This window comes from Ranitomeya imitator, chromosome 2 (assembly GCF_032444005.1).
Source record: "Ranitomeya imitator isolate aRanImi1 chromosome 2, aRanImi1.pri, whole genome shotgun sequence".
Taxonomy (NCBI): domain Eukaryota; kingdom Metazoa; phylum Chordata; class Amphibia; order Anura; family Dendrobatidae; genus Ranitomeya; species Ranitomeya imitator.
The window spans coordinates 264,451,132-264,467,812 of NC_091283.1; positions in this window are offsets into that span (position 1 = coordinate 264,451,132).

A 16,681-nucleotide genomic window follows, 5' to 3' on the forward strand; every position below is an offset into this window, starting at 1 on the left:
CCTTGATTATATTCCCACAACACGCGCTTCCCAAACAGGGAAAATTACCAAATTTAGGGGGACCCAATGTCCTCTGTACCTTGGTCACTATAGGGCCAACATCGGATTTGACCAATTTGTCCTTAAGGTTGCGTCCTCTTTTGTAGGATAAAATCGGTGGCAGGGCAAATTCTTCAATGTCAGGCAGACCTTGATGCAAAATGTGCCAGTGTTTCAAAATCACGTTCTTCATCAACCCACTAGCAGTATTAAAAGTGGACACAAAGGGAATCCGCTTCTCTCTAACCCTAGATTTTTTCTCCCTTAAGGCCTCTCTAGATGTCCCCTTAGCCCGTTCCATATGCCATCTAACTCCACCCACTGCCGGGCAAGCAAGCTCCTGCAATGCATATTCTGCCAATTCTGGCAAGGTGTCTAATTTTGATGCCCAGTAATCAAATGGGAATGACGGTTGAGGGAGAACATTGATAAGGGATGAAAAATAGTTTGTAACCATACTGGACAAATGTTGTCTCCTGTCACTTTGAATTGATGCAGCAGTACCTGTCCTGTCTGCGGTCATAGCAAAATCACTCCACAACCTGGTCAGAAAACCCCTCTGTCCAACGCCACTTCTGATGTGTGCACCCCTAACACTCCTGGTCTGCTGCCCCCTGCAGCTCGTGTGAGAACGATCACGGGCGCTGTGTGCTGGGAATGCCTGAAGCAAACGGTCAACAAGAGTTGATTGTTTGGTTGCTAATATTAGTTCCAAGTTCTCATGTGGCATAATATTTTGCAATTTGCCTTTATAGCGAGGATCAAGGAGGCAGGCCAACCAGTAATCGTCATCGTTCATCATTTTAGTAATGCGTGTGTCCCGTTTGAGGATACGTAAGGCATAATCCGCCATGTGGGCCAAAGTTCCAGTTGTCAAATCTGCGGTTGTGATTGGTTGAGGGGCAGTTTCAGGCAAATCTACGTCACTTGTGTCCCTCAAAAAACCAGAACCCGGCCTTGCCATGCCACCAATTTCCAGTGCCCCCGGGAAAGCTTCCTCATTAAAAATATACTCATCCCCATCATCCTCTTCGTCCTCCACCTCCTCTTCGCCCGCTACCTCGTCCTGTACACTGCCCTGACCAGACAATGGCTGACTGTCAACAAGGCTTTCCTCTTCCTCTGGTGCAGACGCCTGATTCTTTATGTGCGTCAAACTTTGCATCAGCAGACACATTAGGGGGATGCTCATGCTTATTATGGCGTTGTCTGCACTAACCAGCCGTGTGCATTCCTCAAAACACTGAAGGACTTGACACATGTCTTGTATCTTTGACCACTGCACACCTGACAACTCCATGTCTGCCATCCTACTGCCTGCCCGTGTATGTGTATCCTCCCACAAAAACATAACAGCCCGCCTCTGTTCGCACAGTCTCTGAAGCATGTGCAGTGTTGAGTTCCACCTTGTTGCAACGTCTATGATTAGGCGATGCTGGGGAAGGTTCAAAGACCGCTGATAGGTCTGCATACAGCTGGAGTGTACAGGCGAACGGCGGATATGTGAGCAAAGTCCATGCACTTTGAGGAGCAGGTCGGAGAACCCAGGATAAGTTTTCAATAAGCACTGCACCACAAGGTTTAAGGTGTGAGCCAGGCAAGGAATGTGTTTCAGTTGGGAAAGGGAGATGGCAGCCATGAAATTCCTTCCGTTATCACTCACTACCTTGCCTGCCTCAAGATCTACTGTGCCCAGCCACGACTGCGTTTCTTGCTGCAAGAACTCGGACAGAACTTCCGCGGTGTGTCTGTTGTCGCCCAAACACTTCATAGCCAATACAGCCTGCTGACGTTTGCCAGTAGCTGCCCCATAATGGGACAACTGGTGTGCAACAGTGACAGCTGCCGATGGAGTGGTTGGGCGACTGCGGTCTATGGAAGAGCTCTCACTTCTGTAGGAGGATGAGGAGGAGGAGGGGGTGCGAACGCCTACAGCCAACTGTTTCCTAGACCGTGGGCTAGGCACAACTGTCCCGAAATTGATGTCCCCTGTGGACCCTGCATCCACCACATTCACCCAGTGTGCCGTGATGGACACGTAACGTCCCTGGCCATGCCTACTGGTCCATGCATCTGTAGTCAGGTGCACCTTTGTACTCACAGATTGCCTGAGTGCATGGACGATGCGTTGTTTAACATGCTGGTGCAGGGCTGGGATGGCTTTTCTCGAAAAGAAGTGTCGACTGGGTAGCTCGTAGCGTGGTTCAGCGTACTCCATCAGGGCTTTGAAAGCTTCGCTTTCAACTAACCGGTAGGGCATCATCTCTAACGAGATTAGTCTAGCTATGTGGGCGTTAAAACCCTGTGTACGCGGATGCGAGGATAAGTACTTCCTTTTTCTAACCAGAGCTGGACTGGAGAGCTGGAGATTGTGGAACTAGCGGGTGTGCCGTTGGACATGGCAGACTGAGAGACGGTTGGCGACGGTATTGTTTCCGCCGGTGCCCTAGATGCAGTATTTCCTCCTACGAAACTGGTGATTCCCTGAACCTGACTGCTTTGGGCTGGCAAAGAAACCTGCACAGATACTGCTGGTGGTGCGGAAAATGGTGGTATAACAGTGACGGAAGGGATGTAGCGTTGCTGACTAGCTTCATTGGCTGAGGGTGCTACAACCTTAAGGGACGTTTGGTAGTTAGTCCAGGCTTGCAAATGCATGGTGGTTAAATGTCTATGCATGCAACTTGTATTGAGACTTTTCAGATTCTGACCTCTGCTTAAGCTAGTTGAACATTTTTGACAGATGACTTTGTGCGGATCAATTGGATGTTGTTTAAAAAAATGCCAGACTGCACTCTTTCGAGCCTCGGTTACCTTTTCAGCCATTGCAGACTGAGCTTTAACCGGATGGACACGCTGTCCTCCAACAGTTTTTGGCTTTGCCACGCGTTTTGGGCCAGATACGGGCCCGGCAGATGGAACCTCTTGCGATGTTGATGCCTGCTGCGGCCCCTCCTCCTCCGCTTCAGAACTACTGCCGCCTGCACCCTGTTCCCCCAATGGCTGCCAATCGGGGTCAACAACTGGGTCATCTATAACCTCCTCTTCTAGCTCGTGCGCAACTTCGTCTGTGTCACCGTGTAAGTCGGTGGTAGAGCGTTCGTGATGGGGCAACATAGTCTCATCAGGGTCTGATTCTGGATCAGTACCCTGCGAGGGCAATGTTGTGGTCTGAGTCAAAGGACCAGCATAGTAGTCTGGCTGTGGCTGTGCATCAGTGCACTCCATGTCAGATTCAACTTGTAATGGGCATGGCCTGTTAACTGCTTCACTTTCTAAGCCAGGGACGGTATGTGTAAAAAGCTCCATGGAGTAACCCGTTGTGTCGCCTGCTGCATCCTTCTCTGTTGTTGTTTTTGCTGAAGAGGACAAGGAAGCGACTTGTCCCTGACCGTCAACATCCACTAACGACGCACTGCTTTTACATTTACCAGTTTCAAAAGAGGATTCAAAAGAGCTAGAGGCTGAGTCTGCAAGGTAAGCCAAAACTTGCTCTTGCTGCTCCGGCTTTAAAAGCGGTTTTCCTACTCCCAGAAAAGGGAGCGTTCGAGGCCTTCTGTAGCCAGACGACGAACCTGGCTCCACAGCTCCAGACTTAGGTGCAATATTTCTTTTCCCACGACCACCTGATGCTCCACTACCACTACCATCATTACCAGCTGACAATGAACGCCCACGGCCACGACCTCTTCCACCAGACTTCCTCATTGTTTTAAAAACGTAACCAAAGTAACGGTATTTGTTGCTGTCAAACAACTTACACGGTGAGCTATAACTTCAGTATGATTTCGATATCCCTTTACAGGTTGGTGAGACCGCAAGGAAAATCAGGCACAATGTTACACACTCTGTTTTCTGTGGCACCAAATCAGAGAGATGCCACACACGCAGGGCTGTCACTCAAGCACAAATGTCAATATTAATCTCCCACTGTATTTTTTTTTTATTTCAGGGAGAATTTAGAAAGCAAAAAAAAAATTGCCTTTCTATGGCCCAGTGCCCACTATTTGAGAGAGAGAGATGGCACACCCAGGAGTCAAGACTGGCACACAAGCAGAAAGGGCAATATTAATCTCCCACTGATTTTTTTTTTTTTTCAGGGAGACTTTAGAAACAAAATAAAATAAAATGATTTTTTCAGGAAGAATTTAGAAACCAAAAAAAAGTAAAATGATCTTTTCCGGGAGAATTTAGAAACCAAATTAAAAAAAAATTGCCTTTCTATGGCCCAGTGCCCACTATTTGAGAGAGAGAGATGGCACACCCAGGAGTCAAGACTGGCACACAATCAGAAAGGGCAATATTAATCTCCCACTGATTTTTTTTTTTTTTCAGGGAGACTTTAGAAACAAAATAAAATAAAATGATTTTTCAGGAAGAATTTAGAAACCAAAAAAAAGTAAAATGATCTTTTCCGGGAGAATTTAGAAACCAAATTAAAAAAAAATTGCCTTTCTATGGCCCAGTGCCCACTTTCTGACTGCTCCTTCAGTGTTCTGTTCTCTGGCTCCACTTCATCTCCTCTTCCTCTCGCTGTCGGGGTACCTCAGGGCTCAGTCCTTGGCCCCCTTCTCTTCTCCCTCTACACAGCCCCAATTGGACAGACCATCAGCAGATTTGGCTTTCAGTACCAGCTTTACGCTGATGACACACAACTATACACGTCATCCCCTGACCTTACTCCTGCTGTACTACAGAACGCCACTGACTGTCTGTCCGCAGTCTCTGACATCATGTCCGCTCTCTATCTGAAACTCAACCTCTCCAAAACTGAACTTCTTCTGCTCCCGCCTTCTACTAACCTCCCTAAATCTGACATTTCCCTCTCCGTGGGTGGCACCATAATAACACCCCGGCAGCAGGCACGCTGTCTGGGTGTTATGTTTGACTCTGATCTCTCGTTCACCTCCCACATACAATCTCTTGCCCGCTCGTGCCGCTTACACCTAAAAACATCTCTAGAATCCGCCCTTTTCTCACCATGGAGACAACAAAAACTCTCACTGTAGCCCTAATCCACTCCCGTCTGGACTACTGTAACGCTCTATTAATTGGCCTCCCCCTCACGCGACTTTCCCCTCTCCAGTCTATCCTTAATGCGGCAGCCAGGGTTGTCCATCTGGCTAATCGTTACTCGGACGTGTCCACTCTTCGCCAGTCGTTACACTGGCTGCCCATTCATTACAGGATACAATTCAAAGTACTTGTTCTCACCCACAAAGCTCTCCACAGTGCGGCACCCCCTTACATCTCCTCCCTCATTTCTGTCTATCGGCCTAGCCGACCACTGCGCTCTGCAAACGACTTTCGACTAACCTCTGCACTAATCCGTACCTCCCACTCCCGACTACAAGACTTCTCCCGTGCTGCACCAATCCTCTGGAATGCTCTACCCCAAGATATTAGGACCATCCACAACTTGCATAGTTTTAGGCGCTCCCTCAAAACTCATTTGTTCAGAGCGGCCTATCACGTTCCCTAATCAAACTCATTTTATGTGTGTGTGTGTAGCCCATTCAGTATCTCCGTCTATCCCCCACTCCATGAAGATGGCTGGACCATCATTGTAAATACATCATTGTAAATACACACCTGTACTTTGTATCTCCCCCACCTCATTGTAGATTGTAAGCTCTCACGAGCAGGGTTGTCTTATTTTGTCTTATTTTGCTTTATTACTGTATTGTTAACATTGTTACCTATGACTGTTGTGTTTGAAACTGTTTAACTGTAAAGCGCTGTGGAATATGTTGGTGCTATATAAATAAAGATTATTATTATTATTATTATTATTATTATTATTATTTGAGAGAGAGAGATGGCACACCCAGGAGTCAAGACTGGCACACAAGCAGAGAGGGCAATATTAATCTCCCACTGATTTTTTTTTTTTTTCAGGGAGACTTTAGAAACAAAATAAAATAAAATGATTTTTTCAGGAAGAATTTAGAAACCAAAAAAAAGTAAAATGATTTTTTCCGGGAGAATTTAGAAACCAAATAAAAAAAAAATTGCCTTTCTATGGCCCAGTGCCCACTATTTGAGAGAGAGAGATGGCACACCCAGGAGTCAAGACTGACACACAAGCAGAAAGGGCAATATTAATCTCCCATTGATTTTTTTTTTTTTCAGGGAGACTTTAGAAACAAAATAAAATAAAATGATTTTTTAAGGAAGAATTTAGAAACCAAATAAAATAAAAGGATTTTTACCGGGAGAATTTAGAAACCAAAAAAAAAAATATAGGCTTTCTATGGCCCACTGAGTGAGAGATGGCACACACAGGAGTCAGGAGTGGCACACAAGCCCAGAGGCCAATATTTATCTCCCACTGATTGATTTATTGATTTTTTCAGGTAGAATTTAGAAACCAAATCAACAAAAAAAATAAATAGGCTTTCTATGGCCCACTGAGTGAGAGATAGCACACACAGGAGTCAGGAGTGGCACACAAGCCCAGAGGCCAATATTTATCTCCCACTGATTGATTTATTGATTTTTTCAGGTAGAATTTAGAAACCAAATCAACAAAAAAAAATAGGCTTTCTATGGCCCACTGAGTGAGAGATGGCACACACAGGAGTCAGGAGTGGCACACAAGCCCAGAGGCCAATATTTATCTCCCACTGATTGATTTATTGATTTTTTCAGGTAGAATTTAGAAACCAAATCAACAAAAAAAATTAATAGGCTTTCTATGGCCCACTGAGTGAGAGATGGCACACACAGGAGTCAGGAGTGGCACACAAGCCCAGAGGCCAATATTTATCTCCCACTGATTGATTTATTGATTTTTTCAGGTAGAATTTAGAAACCAAATCAACAAAAAAAAATAGGCTTTCTATGGCCCACTGAGTGAGAGATGGCACACACAGGAGTCAGGAGTGGCACACAAGCCCAGAGGCCAATATTTATCTCCCACTGATTGATTTATTGATTTTTTCAGGTAGAATTTAGAAACCAAATCAACAAAAAAAAAATAGGCTTTCTATGGCCCACTATGTGAGAGAGATGGCACACACAGGGATGGCACTCTAGCAGAAATGCCAATCTTAATCTCCCACAACTTATTTTTTGTAGGGAGAATTTAAAAAAAAAAAAAAAAAAAAAAAAAAGGGACTGTCCTACAATTACTATCTCCCTGCAGTAATCTCAGCCAGGTATGGCAGGCAGCAATAAGGAGTGGACTGATGCACAAATTAAATAAAAAGTGTGGACAAACAAAAAAGATAGCTGTGCAGAAAGGAAGGAACAAGAGGATTTGTGCTTTGAAAAAAGCAGTTGGTTTGCACAGTGGCGTACACACAGCAATGCAGCTATCAGGGAGCCTTCTAGGGCAGCCCAATGAGCTACAGCGCTGAGAAAAAAAAAATGTAGCTTCCACTATCCCTGCACACCGAAGGTGGTGTTGGACAGTGGAAATCGCTACAGCACAAGCGGTTTGGGGGTTAATGGACCCTGCCTAACGCTATCCCTGCTTCTGACGAAGCGGCAGCAACCTCTCCCTAAGCTCAGATCAGCAGCAGTAAGATGGCGGTCGGCGGGAACGCCCCTTTATAGCCCCTGTGACGCCGCAGACAGCAAGCCAATCACTGCAATGCCCTTCTCTAAGATGGTGGGGACCAGGACCTATGTCATCACGCTGCCCACACTCTGCGTTTACCTTCATTGGCTGAGAAATGGCGCTTTTCGCGTCATTGAAACGAGACTTTAGCGCGAAAGTCGCGTACCGCATGGCCGACCCCGCACAGGGGTCGGATCGGGTTTCATGAAACCCGACTTTGCCAAAAGTCGGCGACTTTTGAAAATGAACAACCTGTTTCGCTCAACCCTAGCCGCGGCTGCTCTCTGCCTCATGATGGTTGATTTGTCGGAAGGTGGGGACAATGACGTCAGCGCTGATTGGGCACAGGGCTCACATGACGTAAAAACCTCAAAAGAGCCCCAAGAACACAAGCGCCAACACCAGTGAAACTTTTGGAAATGAACGACCCGTTTCGCTCAACCCTAGTTGTTACATCACATGAGCCCTGCACCCGGTCAGCGGCAGCTTCACTGCTCCTTCCTTCCGACGTATTGAACATGAACAGGAAGCCAGGGCCGCGGCTAGAGTTGAGCGACCTTGACCTTTTTAGAGTCGAGCCGGGTTTCGCGAAACCCGACTATCTCAAAAGTCGGGTCGAGTGAAATCGGCCGATTATGACGTAAAGTCGGGATCGACCGAAACACGAAACCCAATGCAAGTCAATGGGGCAGCATAGTCGGCAGTGAGTGGGGGCCAGGAAAACACCTAGAGTGCCCATTTTAATGTCAAAACCATCCATTCTTCTTAATGAAGCTTGTCAAGCGTAATTTACCTTATAATAATTGGAAGGCATTTGAAATTGGGGTTCATTTGGCTAAAGTTGTGGTGGGTAGGGCTGGTTCAAGTAATTAGTGGGCCCAGGAAATCTGGACCACGTCACGGCAGTGGAGCAGGGAGAGGTAAGTATTTCAACTTTGCAAGTGCTGTGAACCTGAGCAAGCAGGGGGGGCCCACTCGTTGGCATTGGCACTGGCACAGGGCCCCTCAAAGTACAGCAGTGTGTTTGCACGGCGGGGGCGCCTCCCACCGGCAGCAACACTTTTGTGTACTATGAGAGGCCCTGTGCCAGTGACGTCGCCAACTAGTATTCCTCCCCCCACCTGATGAAGGAACCTGCACTTTCATCTGCACCTTCCTCTTTGTCCCCGTGTAAGGTGGTATGGTATGCGGGAAGAGCAACCTGACTTTCAGCAGGGTCACAATGTTGTTGTGTAGCGTGCACGGGGAATGTTGCGTTATGGGTCAATGTACCAGCAGACTCATCTATCACTGGCTGGGCAATGGGCAGGATGAGGAGGAAACACAGATATAGGCCCAAAGAATAAAGTTGGCTAAATGCAGTTCAAAATTGGTAACACAGGAATAACAAGGGGGCATTGCAGTGGAGGACAACTGGAATGAGAGGCTGACACAGAGAGTAGGCCCAAGTCAGTAAGTAGTCAAAATGCAGTTCAAAATTGGCAACCGTAGTAAACAGGCGGCACAGCTTTGTTCAGTGGAGGAGAACAGCAAGGAGTGGCAGACACCGATAGTAGGCCCCAACCCAACTAGTAGGCCAAATGCAGTCTAACATTAACAACTACTTAACGAGCGCCTGAAAACGGAATTTCAGGACAGGAAACCAGGAGAACAGCAAGGAGTGGCAGACACCGATAGTAGGCCCCAAACCAACTAGTACGCCAAATGCAGTTGTTCCGTTTAACCACAATTTAATGAGAGCCTGAAGATAGAAGTTCAGGAAAGGCAACCTGGAGAACACCTTGGAGTGGAACACACCATCTCTCTACACCCCATACCCAATTTGTAGGCCTAATGCAGCGTAGTTTCCAACAACTACTAAACGAGAGCCGGAAGATCGAAGCTCAGGAAAGGCAACCTGGAGAACACCTTGGAGTGGAACACACCATCTCTCTACACCCCATACCCAATTTGTAGGCCTAATGCAGCGTAGTTTCCAACAACTACTAAACGAGAGCATGATGATCGAAGCATTGGCGAGGAAACCTGGGGAACACCTTGGAGTGGAACACACCATCTCTCTACACCCCATACCCAATTTGTAGGCCTAATGCAGCGTAGTTTCCAACAACTACTAAACGAGAGCCGGAAGATCGAAGCTCAGGAAAGGCAACCTGGGGAACACCTTGGAGTGGAACACACCATCTCTCTACACCCCATACCCAATTTGTAGGCCTGATGCAGTGTAGTTTCCAAGAACTACTAAACGAGAGCCGGAAGATCGAAGCTCAGGAAAGGCAACCTGGGGAACACCTTGGAGTGGAACACACCATCTCTCTACACCCCATACCCAATTTGTAGGCCTGATGCAGTGTAGTTTCCAAGAACTACTAAACGAGAGCCGGAAGATCGAAGCTCAGGAAAGGCAACCTGGAGAACACCTTGGAGTGGAACACACCATCTCTCTACACCACATACCCAATTTGTAGGCCTAATGCAGCGTAGTTTCCAACAACTACTAAACGAGAGCCGGAAGATCGAAGCTTAGGAAAGGCAACCTGGGGAACACCTTGGAGTGTAACACACCATCTCTCTCCACCCGATACCCATTTTGTAGGCCTAATGCAGTGTAGTTTTCTACAACTACTAAACGAGAGTCGGAAGACCGAATCAATGGCAAGGAAACCTGGGGAACACCTTGGAGTGTAACACACCATCTCTCTCCACCCCATACCCAATTTGTAGGCCTAATGCAGCCTACTTTCCGACAACTACTAAACGAGAGCATGAAGATCGAAGCTCAGGAAAGGCAACCTGGGGAACACCTTGGAGTGTAACAAACCCTCTCTCTACACCACGGAAGGGCTGATTCTTAGGAAGGAAGGCTGTCGGAAAGAAGCAGGGCGCGTCCGAGGGTGATTATATTCTTATTAGGTATATACTCACCCTCGGACGCGCCCTGCTTCTTTATTTGTAATGAATGTTTATTTGCAATGTGGTTTTGACTTACTCTATTTTTTTGGTAAATAATGATTTTATTATTTTCATTGTTTTGCATCTTCTTGGCAATAATATAAAGAAGACGCGACAGGACAACACTCGGTGGATGCCATATCTGTGTTTTAAATTGAAAAAAACTTTCAGTTAACTACTTGCAGGAGAAAGTTATTGTAGCTGGTGGCCATTTTTAGTACTGTACCAGATTTTTGTTGTATGTGTTTGTTTTTAATGTTAAAATGTCTGCATTAGATATCTCTCCAGTATTTTCTTTTTTATAAGCAAAATACTTATTTTTATATTTTCTGATGTTGGTTCCAGGGGTACACGGGCAGCAGTGGTGTGGTCAGTGGAGGCCTAGTGGAAGGAGTGACCGCAGACAGGCATCGAAGGCCTAAAATAATAACACATGGCTGTAGGCAATTTTAAATTGGTTCCAGGGGTACACGGGCAGCAGTGGTGTGGTCAGTGGAGGCCTAGTGGAAGGAGTGACCGCAGACAGGCATCGAAGGCCTAAAGTAAAAAAATTGGGCTGGCTGTAGGCAATTTTAAATTGGTTCCAGGGGTACACGGGCAGCAGTGGTGTGGTCAGTGGAGGCATATTGTAAGGAGTGACCGCAGACAGGCATCGAAGGCCTAAAATAATAACACATGGCTGTAGGCAATTTTAAATTGGTTCCAGGGGTACACGGGCAGCAGTGGTGTGGTCAGTGGAGGCCTAGTGGAAGGAGTGACCACAGACAGGCATCGAAGGCCTAAAATAATAACACATGGCTGTATGCAATTTTAAATTGGTTCCAGGGGTACACGGGCAGCAGTGGTGTGGTCAGTGGAGGCATATTGTAAGGAGTGACCGCAGACAGGCATCGAAGGCCTAAAATAATAACACATGGCTGTAGGCAATTTTAAATTGGTTCCAGGGGTACACGGGCAGCAGTGGTGTGGTCAGTGGAGGCCTAGTGGAAGGAGTGACCACAGACAGGCATCGAAGGCCTAAAATAATAACACATGGCTGTAGGCAATTTTAAATTGGTTCCAGGGGTACACGGGCAGCAGTGGTGTGGTCAATGGAGGCCTAGTGGAAGGAGTGACCGCAGACAGGCATCGAAGGCCTAAAGTAAAAAAATTGGGCTGGCTGTAGGCAATTTTAAATTGGTTCCAGGGGTACACGGGCAGCAGTGGTGTGGTCAGTGGAGGCCTAGTGGAAGGAGTGACCACAGACAGGCATCGAAGGCCTAAAATAATAACACATGGCTGTATGCAATTTTAAATTGGTTCCAGGGGTACACGGGCAGCAGTGGTGTGGTCAGTGGAGGCATATTGTAAGGAGTAACCGCAGACAGGCATCGAAGGCCTAAAATAATAACACATGGCTGTAGGCAATTTTAAATTGGTTCCAGGGGTACACGGGCAGCAGTGGTGTGGTCAGTGGAGGCCTAGTGGAAGGAGTGACCACAGACAGGCATCGAAGGCCAAAAATAATAACACATGGCTGTAGGCAATTTTAAATTGGTTCCAGGGGTACACGGGCAGCAGTGGTGTGGTCAGTGGAGGCCTAGTGGAAGGAGTGACCGCAGACAGGCATCGAAGGCCTAAAATAATAACACATGGCTGTAGGCAATTTTAAATTGGTTCCAGGGGTACACGGGCAGCAGTGGCCTGGTCAGTGTAGTAGTAGTAGAAAGAACGGACCGCAGACAGGCATCGAAGGCCTAAAATAAAAAAATTAGGCTGGCTGTAGGCAATTTTAAATTGGTTCCAGGGGTACACGGGCAGCAGTGGTGTGGTCAGTGGAGGCATATTGTAAGGAGTGACCGCAGACAGGCATCAAAGGCCTAAAATAATAACACATGGCTGTAGGCAATTTTAAATTGGTTCCAGGGGTACACGGGCAACAGTGGTGTGGTCAGTGGAGGCCTAGTGGAAGGAGTGACCACAGACAGGCATCGAAGGCCTAAAATAATAACACATGGCTGTAGGCAATTTTAAATTGGTTCCAGGGGTACACGGGCAGCATTGTTGTGGTCAGTGGAGGCCTAGTGGAAGGAGTGACCGCAGACAGGCATCGAAGGCCTAAAATAATAACACATGGCTGTAGGCAATTTTAAATTGGTTCCAGGGGTACACGGGCAGCAGTGGTGTGGTCAGTGGAGGCCTAGTGGAAGGAGTGACCGCAGACAGGCATCGAAGGCCTAAAGTAAAAACATTGGGCTGGCTGTAGGCAATTTTAAATTGGTTCCAGGGGTACACGGGCAGCAGTGGTGTGGTCAGTGGAGGCATATTGTAAGGAGTGACCGCAGACAGGCATCGAAGGCCTAAAATAATAACACATGGCTGTAGGCAATTTTAAATTGGTTCCAGGGGTACACGGGCAGCATTGTTGTGGTCAGTGGAGGCCTAGTGGAAGGAGTGACCGCAGACAGGCATCGAAGGCCTAAAATAATAACACATGGCTGTAGGCAATTTTAAATTGGTTCCAGGGGTACACGGGCAGCAGTGGTGTGGTCAGTGGAGGCCTAGTGGAAGGAGTGACCGCAGACAGGCATCGAAGGCCTAAAGTAAAAACATTGGGCTGGCTGTAGGCAATTTTAAATTGGTTCCAGGGGTACACGGGCAGCAGTGGTGTGGTCAGTGGAGGCATATTGTAAGGAGTGACCGCAGACAGGCATCGAAGGCCTAAAATAATAACACATGGCTGTAGGCAATTTTAAATTGGTTCCAGGGGTACACGGGCAGCAGTGGTGTGGTCATTGGAGGCCTAGTGGAAGGAGTGACCACAGACAGGCATCGAAGGCCTAAAATAATAACACATGGCTGTAGGCAATTTTAAATTGGTTCCAGGGGTACACGGGCAGCAGTGGTGTGGTCAGTGGAGGCCTAGTGGAAGGAGTGACCGCAGACAGGCATCGAAGGCCTAAAGTAAAAACATTGGGCTGGCTGTAGGCAATTTTAAATTGGTTCCAGGGGTACACGGGCAGCAGTGGTGTGGTCAGTGGAGGCCTAGTGGAAGGAGTGACCACAGACAGGCATCGAAGGCCTAAAATAATAACACATGGCTGTAGGCAATTTTAAATTGGTTCCAGGGGTATACGGGCAGCAGTGGTGTGGTCAGTGGAGGCTGTTGTGAGTTCTGTTTTTGGGCTCCCTCTGGTGGTTACTGATGGTACTGGGTGACTTGTCTTTCCTGGGTTTCTGGGTTCCACCTGTTCCATCAGCATATGGGAGTTTCCTATTTAACCTGGCTTTGCTGGCATTTCCTCGCCGGTTATCAATGTATCCAGTGTGTCTTGTTACCTCTGCTCCCTGCTCCTAGAACCTTCTGGACAAGCTAAGTTTGGATTTTCCTGTTTTGTGTTTTGCTTTATTTGGTTTTTAGTCCAGCCTGCAGATATGTGATTCTCTGCTGCTGGTTGCTCTAGTGGGCTAAAATTGCTTTTCATGTACCATGAGTTGGCACATGAGTTCAAGTAATTTCAGGATGGTTTTTTGAAGGGTTTTTCGCTGACCGCGCAGTTCACTTTTGTATCCTCTGCTATCTAGCTTTAACGGGCCTCATTTTGCTGAAACTGTTTTCATACTACGTATGTGCTTTCCTCTCATTTCACCGTCATTATATGTGGGGGGCTGCTATTTGCTGTGGGGTATTTCTCTGGAGGCAAGAGAGGTCTGTGTTTCTTCTGATAGGGGAAGTTAGATCTTCGGCTGGAGCGAGACGTCTAGGATCATCGTAGGCACGTTCCCCGGCTACTTTTATTTGTGTGTTAGGTTCAGGGTCGCGGTCAGCTCAGGTTCCATCGCCCTAGAGCTTGTTTGTATCTGTGCTTGTCCTTTTTGTGATCCCCTGCCATTGGGATCATGACAGTATAACCGGCCCACAAAGTGTTAATTGTATTGGCTGAAGTAGGAGGATAAGTAGTCTGAGGAAGTTTTTTTTTTTTTTTTTTTTCCCCTCAGAGTTTGCTGCCTAGTCTTATTGCAGCCTGGCTACTTCCTCCTCCTCTTAATCTTTGAATGGCTCTGATCTCAGCTGTTTATCATGGACGTCCAGAGTTTGGCTTCCAGCCTGAATAATCTTGCCACTAAGGTTCAAAATATACAGGATTTTGTTGTACATGCTCCTATGTCTGAACCTAGAATTCCTGTCCCAGAGTTTTTTTCTGGAGATAGATCTCGTTTTCTGAATTTTAGGAACAATTGCAAGTTGTTTCTTTCTTTGAAATCTCGCTCCTCTGGAGACCCTGCTCAGCAAGTCAAGATAATTATATCTTTCCTGCGGGGTGACCCTCAGGATTGGGCATTTGCATTGGCACCAGGGGACCCTGCGTTGCTTAATGCAGATGCGTTTTTTCTGGCATTGGGTTTGCTCTATGAGGAACCTAACCAAGAGATTCAGGCTGAAAAAGCTTTGTTGGCCCTCTCTCAGGGGCAAGATGAAGCAGAAATTTATTGTCAAAAATTTCGGAAGTGGTCGGTACTTACTCAGTGGAATGAGTGCTCTCTGGCTGCAAAGTTTAGAGATGGCCTTTCTGAGGCCATTAAAGATGTTATGGTGGGGTTCCCTGCGCCTGCTGGTCTGAATGAGACTATGACTATGGCTGTTCAGATTGATCGGCGTTTACGGGAGCGCAAACCTGTGCATCATTTGGCGGTGTCGTCTGAACCGTCACCTGAGATAATGCAATGTGATAGAATTCAGTCCAGAAGTGAACGGCAAAAGTATAGGCGGAAAAAAGGGTTGTGCTTTTATTGTGGTGATTCAGCTCATGTTATATCAGCATGCTCTAAACGCACAAAAAAGGTTGATAAGTCTGTTGCCATTAGTACTTTACAGTCTAAGTTCATTCTGTCTGTGACTCTGATTTGTTCATTATCATCCATTTCCGTCGATGCCTATGTGGATTCAGGCGCTGCCCTGAGTCTTATGGATTGGTCATTTGCCAATCGCTGTGGGTTTAGTCTGGAGCCTCTGGAAGTCCCTATTCCTTTGAAGGGAATTGACTTTACACCTTTGGCTATGAATAAACCTCAGTACTGGACACAAGTGACCATGCGTATGACTCCCGTTCATCAGGAGGTGATTCGCTTCCTGGTACTGTATAATTTGCATGATGTTCTAGTACTTGGTCTGCCATGGTTACAAACTCATAATCCAGTCCTTGACTGGAAATCAGTGTCTGTGTTAAGCTGGGGTTGTCAGGGGGTTCATGATGATGCACCTCCGATTTCTATCGCTTCATCTACTCCTTCTGAGATTCCTGTGTTTTTGTCTGACTATCGGGATGTTTTTGAGGAGCCTAAGCTCAGTTCGCTTCCTCCTCACAGGGATTGCGATTGTGCTATAAATTTAATTCCGGGCAGTAAATTTCCTAAAGGTCGTTTGTTCAATCTGTCAGTGCCAGAGCATACTGCTATGCGGGATTATGTTAAGGAGTCCTTGGAAAAGGGACATATCCGTCCATCTTTGTCCCCTTTGGGAGCAGGTTTTTTTTTCGTGGCCAAGAAAGATGGTTCCTTGAGGCCTTGTATAGATTATCGTCTTTTGAATAAGATTACCGTAAAATATCAGTATCCTTTGCCATTGTTGACTGATTTGTTTGCTCGCATTAAGGGGGCTAAATGGTTCACTAAGATTGATCTTCGGGGTGCGTATAATCTTATACGAATAAAGCAAGGTGATGAGTGGAAAACCGCATTTAATACGCCTGAGGGCCATTTTGAGTATTTGGTAATGCCTTTTGGACTTTCTAATGCTCCTTCAGTCTTCCAGTCCTTTATGCACGATATTTTCCGTGAATATCTGGATAAATTTATGATTGTGTATTTGGATGATATTTTGTTTTTTTCTGATGACTGGGAGTCTCATGTTCAGCAGGTCAGGAAGGTGTTTCAGGTCCTGCGGGCCAATTCCTTGTTTGTAAAAGGCTCAAAGTGTCTCTTTGGAGTCCAGAAGATTTCTTTCTTGGGGTATATTTTTTCCCCTTCTACTATTGAGATGGATCCCGTCAAGGTTCAGGCTATTTGTGACTGGACGCAGCCTACATCTCTTAAGAGTCTACAGAAGTTCTTGGGCTTTGCTAATTTCTATCGTCGTTTTATAACTAA